Source organism: Somniosus microcephalus, chromosome 9 (assembly GCF_052327205.1).
Source record: "Somniosus microcephalus isolate GS21.2 chromosome 9, FLI_Smic_1.0, whole genome shotgun sequence".
Classification (NCBI taxonomy): domain Eukaryota; kingdom Metazoa; phylum Chordata; class Chondrichthyes; order Squaliformes; family Somniosidae; genus Somniosus; species Somniosus microcephalus.
Genome location: NC_140995.1, coordinates 55,269,129 through 55,280,320, shown reverse-complemented (window position 1 = coordinate 55,280,320; position 11,192 = coordinate 55,269,129). Strand labels below are relative to the sequence as shown.

Sequence of the window (11,192 nt, the reverse complement as noted above, 5' to 3'; positions counted from 1 at the left end):
GCGACATGAGGGAAAACTTTTTTACGTTACAAGTGATTAGGATTTGGAATGTACTGCCAGATAGGATGGTGGATACAGATTCAATAGTAGCCTTTAAAAGGGAATTGGATAAATACTTGAAGGGGAAAAAATTGCAGGGATATGTGGAAAGAGTGGGAAGTGGGACTAACTGGATTGCTCTTCGAAAGCTGGCACAGTCTCGATGGGCCAAATGGCCACCTTCTGTGCTGTGCTATTCTATGATTCTATGGGGGTGACTTTCCCACTGGAGGCGGGATAGAGGCGGGTTTCGGTTTGGGTGGGTTCCAAACCCACCTCCACTGATAGTTTTCAAAAAATTGAGATTTTTCCCATAATTGGCCACTTGATTTCAGAGGTGTGGGTTGCCCTTGGTCAAGTAGTGTTTTGGGACTGAAACTCGCCTCTGCTGACATCACTTTTCCAGCCTGATTTTAGGGCTGCTTGCTGCCTTGGATCATTCCACTGGATTTCTGCTGATGCTGCACCACCTGCAACATATTCTGAGAAACCACTATGTCCCATTCCAAGGCAAGGGTCTCCCCGAGGTTCTCGGATGAGGTGCTGAAAATGTTGGTTGAGGGGGGTGACAGCTAGCAGGGAGGTGCTCTTCCACTCCTCTGGGAGGAAGAGGCCTCCCAAAGAAACCAAGGCTGTGTGGGTCCAGCTGGCAAGGGATATAACATCCAGATCTGTGTGCAGATTGGGTGAATGTTTATGTGTATTGATGAAATGCCATCCCTGTTGGAAAGCATTAAAATGATTTGATGCCAAAACATTAGCGTTATGGCATCTATTCTTTCGCCTTAGGCAGTTCCACATTGTGGGCTGGTCAGGTTGGTGGCCTGAGTGAAAGGAGGTCAGAGAGTCATGTCCATTTTCAGTGATGTCTTAGGATGGAGCAAAAAACATGTGCCAACTTGGGCAACCTATGCAAATCTGGCCAGGATAAGTTAAGTTCATCCCTTGCATCATGGGCAGCCATGTGCTCGCCTGCTGCTGGTGGTCGATAGACCGGCACTCTGACCTCCTCCAGATCCTCCTCCTCCTCCACCTCCTCCTCCTCCTCCTCCTCCTCCTCCTCATCCACATCTGAGGAGGGCTGGAACTGAGCCACTTGCTCATCAGGAAGCTGCAAGCCATGATGCTGTGCGATGTTGTGCAGTGCACAGCAGACCACGACCATTCTGGAGACCCTGTATGGTGTATACTGCAGGGCTCCACCTGATCGGTCAAGGCATCGGAAGCGACAACAACCCAATGGTTTGCTCGATGATGGACCTGGTCAAAGTGTGGCTGGCATTGTAGTGCTCTTCAGCCTCATTAGCTGGCCTCCTGATCGGCATCATTAGCCACTTCTTCAGGGGGTAGCCTTTGTCACCAAGGAGCCATCCGTTAAGTTGGTGGATTGAAAAGCGGAGGAACACTAGAGTGCCGCAGGATGAAAGAGTCATGGCAACTACCACAGAACTTGGCACAAACATGCAAAAACTCCTTCCTGTGGTTATACACCAGCTGTACGTTGAGGGAGTGGAAGCCCTTTCGGTTGACAAAGATAGCTGGGTTGTGATGGGGTGCCCTAAGGGCCACGTGTGCAGTCTATGATGCCCTGCACCATTGGCATGCCTGCCATATTTGTAAAGCCAACCAAACATGCGGTTATACTTGCTTGATCCCTTGACAAGTGGATGTAATTGTGGGCCTTGGCAAAAAGGGCATTGGTAGCCTGCGTCATGCAACTGTGGGCAGCTGACTGGGAGATGCCGCTGATGTCTGCTGATGATCCCTGGAAGGAGCCTGAGGCAAAGAAGTTGAGTGCGGTGGTGACTTCGGCAGCCACTGGCAAGGGGTGTCGACCCGTTCCTCTGGGCACCAGGTCTTGCTGCAGCAGTCCGCAGATCTCTCGGACAACCTCTCGCGAAAGTCTCAGCCTCCTTTGGCACTGCTGCTCACTCATGTTGAGGTAGCTCATCCTCTGTCTGTAAATCCTCTGTCGGGGGTATCTCCTGCGGCGAGGTGCCTTGATGCGCTGGCGCCTTTTGCCCTGTGCAGCATCAGGTGGCTAAGCACGAGGTTGGGGCTCCTGCTGCTGTTGCTGCTGAGCTGCCTGGTTCTACTGCTGCCGTGGATGTTCCTCATCCGAATCTGAGGTCCACGATGAAAGAAAATAGTTCCCATGCAGCTTGCAGATGCCTCCGTTGGGGAAGCGCTCATTGCAAGTGGGGAGAGGGTCTTCTAAGGAGGTCCCACAGTTGATAGATTCAAGCTGCAGCACCTCTGACTTCGGAAGGCCTGCTAAAAGTGCTCAAAGACCTTTTAAAGCAAAGTTCTGCCACCTGCAACTAATTCCTGATGAAATCTCCAATTTAATGTTTGAGCTGCAGCTGTGAGGCGACCACCCACTTGTCAACACGCCAGGTTTAGCTGGCATGGTTTAGGAGGGTCGTGGAACAAGCTGAAATGATCAAAAAATAACGAGGGCCTCTCAAAATAAGCTAAGCGAGCATTTAAGCCTCTTAACAAGCTCTCTGGCCAGCTGGAGGCGGAACCGTTTCCCGCCCTGCAAAACCAGCACTGGCAAAATCCCACAGAGGCGGGTTGGAGACGGGTTCCGAACCCGCACTAATTTTTTCCGATTTTCCCGCCTTTCCCACCTCCAAACTCGCCTCCTCAGGCCTCAGAAAATCGCCCCCATTGACTCTAGGAGAAACTTCTTTACCCAGAGAGTGGTGAGAATGTGGAACTTGCTACCACAAGGAGTAGTTGAGACAACTAGCAGATGAGGGAGAAAGGATATGTTGATAGGGTTAGATGAAGTAGTGTGGGAAGAGCTTTGTGTGGAGCATAAACACCAGCGTAGACCAATTGGGCCGAATGGCCTGTTTCTGTGCTATGCCTTCTACGTACCTATGTAAAATGATTGTGATGTCACCAACTGTTGACTGTGGCATCACAAGGAACAGAGAGATTGGGAGAATGTTCCTCAATTATGATGTCATGTGTTTTGTGAGCTACCCAGCAACAAAATGTTTCAGTATTGGAGAGCAGAGATTGATTAGTTTTATTTGCTGGCTTGAAAATGCAATTTCAAATCATACTCTGTTTGTCCTTTATGTTAAATTTCTCCTTAAACTTTGGCAACTCCGAACCCCTTTCACCCCCAGCTTGGTTCAGAGTTGGGATGGAAGTGTTCCCAGAGGACTTTGCTGAGACACACCCTCACTCTCTACAGTGGTGGTGTCTGCCGTATCCGCTTAACACATTATGCTTTGGAAACGTTGACGGGACCCAGATCCAGGACTTTCTTTTCAGAGTCTTGGGATTTATGCTGCTGGTTTTGTTTTTAATGCTTCTCAAGAGAAGGTGGAGTACTCGCCAAAGGAGGGTAAGTGCTGTTCCTGTGAGTAATCATTGGCCAGAAATCTGTTGTGCAAACTTTTTAAAATATTTCTTCTAGCAGCAGTCCATGTAGTTAAAAGTGTTGTAGGCACAATAGTGAATCCCAATCTATAGTATAGCAATTCTCCCTGTAAGGAAAGGGTTAATCAGATTAATGGCAGAATTCAACCAAGTGATTAGATGAAGTGCGCTAATGTAATACCGCTAATGATTTATAGAATCATAGAATGATACAGCACAGAAGGAGCCCATTCTGCCCATCGTGCCTGTGTCGGCTCTCTGAAAGAGCTGTCCAATTAGCCCCAGTCTCCTGCTCTTTCCCCATAGCCCTGCAAATTTCTCCTTTTTTTAAGCAGAGATCCAATTCCCTTTTGACAGTTACTATTGAATCTGCTTTCTTTCAGGCAGTGCATTCCAGGTCATAACAACTCGCTGTGTTTAAAAAAAAAGTCTCCTCATCGCACCTATGGTTCTTTTGCCAATTACCTTAAATTTTTGTAAATTTAAAGAAACTGACTTTATATTATAGTAATGTTAACTTTTAACTGTTTTTGTTAAGTAGGGAGGTATGATTCTTAATAAAAAATAACTTTGCTACAAGTGTACAGCAATTCTAAGATTTTTACTATTGAACCTTTGAGCAGAGAACTGACCCATGCAGCACAGCGGTTTTACTATGCTCATTAAAGCCAGGCCAGTGTGTACTGATCCCTGCACTTGGGGAATGCTTGTCACTGATCTATGGCTGCATGGATACCAGTTAGTTCTTCAAAAGAAAAAAAAATGTTGCTATCTTTTTAAATAAGATCTCTGCAGGATGGGATGACCAGGTACTTTGGGGATGCAGAATCGGAGCAATAGATTTATAGAAACATAGAAGTTAGGAGCAAGAGTAGGCCATTCGGCCCCTTGAGCCTGCTCCGTCATTTAATGCGATCATGGCTGATCATCCAAATCCTGTCCCTGCTTTCTCCCCATATCCCTTGATCCCTTTAGCCTTAAGAAATATATCTAACTCCTTCTTGAATATATTTAATGAATTGGCCTTAACTGCCTTCTGAGGTAGAGAATTCCACAGGTTCACCACTCTCTGGGTGAAGAAATTCCTCCTCATCTCAGTCCTAAATGGCTTACCCCTTATCCTTAGCCTGTGACCCCTGGTTCTGGACTCTCCCGCCATCAGGAACATCCTTCCTGCATCTAGTCTGTCTAGTCCTGTTAGAATTTTATAAGTTTCAATGAGATCCCCTCTCATTCTTCTAAACGCTAGCGAATATAAGCCTAATCGACCCAATCTCTCTTCATACGTCATTCCTGCCATCCCAGGTATCAGTCTGGTGAATCTTCGCTGCACTCCCTCCATGGCAAGAACATCCTTCCTCAGATAAGGCGACCAAAACTGCACACAATACTCAAGGTGTGGTCTCACCAAGGCCCTGTACAACTGCAGCAAGACATCCTTGCTCCTGTACTCGAATCCTCTCGCTATGAACGCCAACATACCATTTGCCTTCTTAACCGCCTGCTGCACCTGCATGCTTACCTTCAGCGACTGGTGGTGCACAAGGACACCCAGGTCTCGTTGCACTTCCCGATCTCCCAATCTATTGCCGTTCAGATAATAATCTGCCTTCCTATTTTTGCCACCAAAGTGGATAACCTCGCATTTATCCACATTATACTGCATCTGCCCAATCACCCAACCTGTCCAAATCATACTGGAGTTTCTCAGCATCCTCCTCACAGCACACACGCCCACCCAGCTTTGTGTCGTCTGCAAACTTGGAGATATTACATCTAGTTCCCTCGTCTAGATCATTAATATATATTGTGAACAGCTGGGGTCCTAGGACCGATCCCTGTGGTACCCCACTAGTCACTGCCTGCCACTTGGAAAAAGACCCGTTTATTCCAACTCTTTGCTTCCTGTCTGCCAACCAGTTCTCTATCCAAATCAGTACCTTACACCCAATCCCATATGCTTTAACTTTGCATGCTAATCTCTTATGCGGGACTTTATCGAAAGCCTTCTGAAAGTCCAAATACACCACATCCACTGGTTCTCCCTTATCTGTTCTAACAGTCACATCCTCAAAAACTTCCAGTAGATTAGTTAAGCATGATTTACCTTTTGTAAATCCATGTTGAATTTGTCCAATCCTGTCGCTGTTTTCTAAGTGCTGTGCGCTGCTATTACATCTTTTATAATGGACTCTAGCATTTTCCCCACTACTGATATCAGGCTTACCGGTCTATAATTCCCCGTTTTCTCTCTACACCTTTTTTTAAATAGTGGGGTTACGTTAGCTAGCCTCCAATCGATGGGAATTGTTCCAGAGTCTATAGATGTTTGGAAGATGACCAGCAATGCATCTACTATTTCTATGGCCACTTCCTTAAGTACCCTAGGATGTAGATTATCAGGCCCTGGGGATTTATCGGCCTTCAATCCCATCAATTTCCCTAACACCATTTCCCTACAAATACTGATTTCATTCAGTTCCTCCCTCTCATTAGACTCTATGGCCTAGAAATTGGGTTGGGGCGCCAAAGTGGCGCAAAAGTCGCCTGAGCGCAGGATTTAGCGCAGTGTTCGTGGCTTCAGCGATCGTCCGATATTCAGTTTCATTGCCCCTCGAGGGACACGGGGCGAGGCTCGAGGCGCTCCGCGTCCCTCTTAGGGTGCTGAAACTGAATATCGCAGCGCAACGTGCCGCAGCGCCACACACTGCGGCACGGCATGCTGCGGTACTGCAGGCCTTCCTCCCACTGTTAAGGGGGAGGTGCCTGCAACAGCGCGAACCCCGATCGCAAGTGCCGGCAAATGAGCCCGGCACCAAGGAGAAGTGCCGGGCTCTCGGGAAACAGCTGGCAATGCCACGGGGGGGGGGGGGTTTAGGAGGCCAGGGACGGAGGTGCTGGCAGGCGGCCGCCGAAAAAGGCGGCCACCCCGCACCTCCACCTTAACTTGCGCCGCTGCCGGCACAGTAAGGCCCCGTGAACTGGGCGTGGGTAGCGAACGGCGCAACTGCTGCGTTCGCTACCAAATATCGCGAACGGGGCGCGAATGGGGCGCTGCGCACACTGATGATGTCATCGGTGGCGGCGCAGCGCAAAAGACGAACGCCACCATTATCGCCCCAACTCAATATCGCGGGAGGCGCAGCCAGTGGCGCTACAGCCACTGCCTGCCTCTTTAGGCGCTAACAAGTGGCGCTACTTACCCAATTTCTCCCCCTATGTTCCCCGACATCTCTAGGAGGTTATTTGTGTCCTCCTTTGTGAAGACAGAACCAAAGTAAGTATTTAATTGGTCTGCCATTTCTTTGTTCCCCATTATAAATTCCCCTGATTCTGACTGCAAGGGACCTACGCTTTTTCTCTTCACATATTATGGAAGCTTTTACAGTCAGTTTTTATGTTCCCTGCAAGCTTACTCTCATATTTTATTTTCCCCCTCTTAATTAATCCCGTTGTCCTCCTTTGCTGAATCCTAAACTGCTCCCAATCCTCAGGTTTGCTGCTTTTTCTGGCCAATTTATAAGTCCTCTCCTTGGATCTTATGCTATCCCTAATTTTCCTTGTTAGCCACGGTTGAGTCACCTTTTTTGTTTTATTTTTGTGCCAAACAGGGATGAACAAATTCTGTAGTTCATCCATGCAATCTTTAAATGTTTGCCATTGCCTATCCACCGTCAACCCTTTAAGTAACGTTCCCCAATCCATCCTAGCCAACTCGCGCCTCAGACCATCGCAGTTTCCTTTATTTAAATTCAGGACCCTAGTCTCTGAGTCAACTACTTCACTCTCCATCTTAATGAAGAATTCTATCATATTATGATTGCTCCTCCCCAAGGGGCCTTGCACAACAAGATTGCTAATTAATCCTTTCTCGTTTCATCATACCCAGTCTAAGATGGCCTGGTCTCTAGTTGGTTCCTTGACATATTGGTCCAGGAAACCATCCTGTATACACTCTAGGAATTCCTCCTCTACAGTATTGTTACTAATTTGGTTAGCCCAATCTATATGTAGATTAAAGTCACCCATGATAACTGCTGTGCCCTTATTGCACGTGTCTCTAATTTCCCATTTAATGCCATCCCCAACCTCAGCATTACTGTTTGGGGATCTGTATACAACTCCTACTAACGTTTTCTGCCCCTTGGTATTTCTCAGCTCTACCCATACAGATTCCACATCATCTGAGCTAATATCCTTCGTTACTATTGTGTTAATCTCCTCTTTAACCAGCAATGCTACCCCACCTCCTTTTCCTTTCAGTCTGTCCTTCCTGAATATTGAATACCCCTGGATGTTGAATTCCCAGCCTTAGTCACCCTGGAGCCATGTCTCCATAATCCCAATTATATCATATCCGTTTACATCTATTTGCGCAGCTAATTCATCCACCTTATTACGAATGCTCCTCGCATTAAGACACAAAGGCCTAGAAATTCAGTGGGCTTCATCACCCGTTAGTGCCTTAAGAGGGAGCTAAGTGGGTCGGAAGCCACTGGCCACGCCTCCCGCTAAATTTAGCGGGACGCTAATGGCGGCGCTAGCCGTTAACGCTGCGCCGCTACCGATGACGTCATTGGTGTGCGCAGTGCCCCGCTACCGTCCCGATCGTGAAATTTAGTTGCGCCCCCTGCTTTGCCAGTCGCTATTTGCGACCGACTCAGGGGGGCCTAGCTGCGGTGGTAGAGGTGCTGAGGTGCGGGGCAGCCATTTCTTTTGCTGGCCGCCTGCCAGCGCCTCTCCGCGCTGCCGTCCCCAGCCCCCTGAGCACCCCCCCTCCCCCGCGGAGTGCCGGCTGTGTTCCAGAGCCCGGCACTTCTCCTCAGTGCCGGGCTCTTGGAACACAGCCGGCACTCGTGATCTTCGATCGCGCTGCAGCAGGCCCCTCCCCTTTAAGAAGGGGAGGAAGGCCTGCAGCACGCCATGCCTGCGCAGTGATATTGAGTTGCAGCACCCCAAGAGGGATGCGGGGCGCTTCCAGTAGCGCCGCGCTTCCCTCTGGGGCACGCAAAGTCAATTTCCAGCGGGTGGCCGTGACTACTTCCGGGGCGCTACTTTTAGCGAGGCTGGGGTGCCACTGAATTTCTAGGCCAAAGCCTTCAGGCTTGTTTTTTTAACACCTTTTAGAATTATTATTTACTGTGGCCCTGTTTGATTTACACCCTTGATTTCTCTGCCTTCCACTTTTGCTTTTCTCCTTCCTATCTTTTGCTTCTATCCTTGCTTCCCTTTCCTTTGTCTCCCTGCACAGGTTCCCAACCCCCTGCCATTTTAGTATAAACCCTCCCCAACAGTACTAGCAAACACTCCTCCTAGTACATCGGTCCCAGTCCTGCCCAGGTGCAAACCGTCCAGTTTGTACTGGTCCCACCTCCCCCAGAACCGGTTCAAATATCTCAGGAATTTGAACCCTTCCCCCTTACACCATTCCTCTAGCCACGTATTCATCTGAAATATCCTTCTATGTCTACTCTGACTAGCACGTGGCACTGGTACCAATCCTGAGATTACTACCTTTGAGGTCCTATTTTTTAATTTACCTCCTAACTCCCTATGTTCAGCTTTTAGGACCTCATCCCGTTTTTTACCTATATCGTTGGTACCTATATGCACTACGACAACTGGCTGTTCACCCTCTCCCTCCAGAATGCCCTGCAGCCGCTCCGAGACATCCTTGACCCTTGCACCAGGGAGGCAATATACCATCCTGGAGTCTCGTTTGTGGCCGCAGAAACGCCTATCTATTCCCCTTACAATAGAATCCCCTATCACTATAGCTCTCTCGCTCTTTTTCCTCCCGTCCTGTGCAGCAGAACCACCCATGGTGCCAGGAAGTTGGCTGCTGCTGCATGGTTGAACAGCAATTAAAATGTAACAGGAAAGAAATGTGCAATAACCAACAGAAATAAGGAGTTGTACTGATCTTGTTAGCTCAATAGAGAAGGAGCCTGTTAGTGAGAAATTCATCTGATTGAACCAGCCACCTACTAGTATGTATGACTCAGTGCCACACCATTTAGTCCATGTATTCGCTGGACAGCTTGCAAATCCCATTTTGAAGCCAGGTGGCACATCACGTTGATGCAAACAGCACCATGTACCAAGGTAAGGCAAACATTGCAATTTTTCTGGATGACAAGTTCTCAATGTCGGCCAGAGGTGCTGAGTGGAGACATTGAATGAGAGTGCACAGTTCACCTGAATAGGGAATGGAGAATTAGAGCAACTGGCAATACAGTTGACGGACAATTTAAGTGCAGCATTGGGAGAGATTTAGAAAGAGATCTCTGGGTCACTCTCCCCTAGGTTATGACATGTGGCACAGGGAAAATGTAGGATAGGAAAACAAAATCACATTATCATAGGCCAAAGAGAAGATAACTAAATAGCATTTTCCACCCATTTTTAATCATTTCCTATTAGCAAATTAATAAAATGCATTTTTGCATATTTTTCAACAGGGCAGTCCGTGTACTGATTACCTAGATTCAATTTCAGAGAACAACATTTATTCTGATGTACCTGAAGATTTTTATATGATCATTTCCAAGATAGATGAACTTGAAAGGAGAAAGCAGGAAATAGAAGAGAATTTCGAAATGATAAAGAAAAGGCGCACTCGCCCCACTAAGAAGCATTAATCCTGATATCTCAGCCCTTCCTCCTCTCTCTGATCTCTGTGAATATTAGCTAGAAACAACATACTAACAAATAGGAACAGATTAGCCGCTAATATTTTCCTACCTGGACATTCCTTACTGATAATCCTTCTCCATATTGCTTTCAGGAGCTAGGTAGCTTGCACATTTAGAGTTATAAAGATAACATTTATATAACTGCCGTGTAACATATGTAACCATAAACAAAGTGAGTTACGTGAAAGATTATCAAATGTTACAGTGAATATATTTGAAACAAATATTAAACTATTCTCTAAATGATGAGGAAAAGTGATTGATGGCTGACCTCCAGTGGCAATGCTCGTGGGGAAATTATAGGATTTGATAATAACAGAGCTGAAGTTATAAATTAATAAATGATGACATAAATGTCATTATTAATTGTAGGATGGAATTTGTTGCTTCATAGAAAATATCGAACACATGGATTTATTAAATTTATTGATTAATATAAAATGATTAAATGTAGGTAGTATGTTTATTAAATCCGTGTGTTAATGGAGACACGGAATGCAGGAGTTGGTTTAACAAGTCTTTACTGAATGGAGACAATATGGAAACTGAAACTACAGAAGCCTGCTAGGGCCTTTTATACAGGGGTGGTCACTGCCAGCACTGCAGTCTGAGACCAGTTATTCCCTTAAAGGGACATACACAACAATTCCTCCCCTTTTAGATAAACAGTACATAACATTCATTTAACAACTAAATAATAACTAATTACAATTACAATTACGGTTGCTAGATACATTAGTTGAAGTTAAGCAATTATAAGTTCAGTCTTTGAGGAGGCTTCCTGATTCTGTCAGGATAACGCCTCTTTGGGATATCAGGTTCTTCTGGCAAGGTTGAGTTGGGATCAATGTCGTTGTTTGGTTCGTCTGCTTCCAATGTCACCGATTCTGCGGTAGATGCAATTGATACTTCGGTTTCATCGCCAGGTGTATCAGATCGCGGTGTGGAGTTGAGGTTTTCCAGTGACTCTAGAATCTGGTCAGCATGGCGTCTTACAATGCTCTCTCCAACGTCCACGGTATACATTAGAGGTCCTTGCCGTGTACAGATCGTTCCTGG

General features: G+C 46.8%; 1 long non-coding RNA gene across 1 annotated transcript; it reads left to right on the top strand.

The window, feature by feature from the left end:
* Positions 1-3,056: 3,056 nt before the first annotated feature.
* On the top strand, positions 3,057-10,388 carry LOC147112388 (uncharacterized). Its single transcript, XR_015079434.1, has 2 exons — positions 3,057-3,403; positions 9,900-10,388. It is a non-coding gene; the product is annotated as an uncharacterized LOC147112388 (long non-coding RNA).
* The last annotated feature ends 804 nt before the right edge of the window (positions 10,389-11,192 follow it).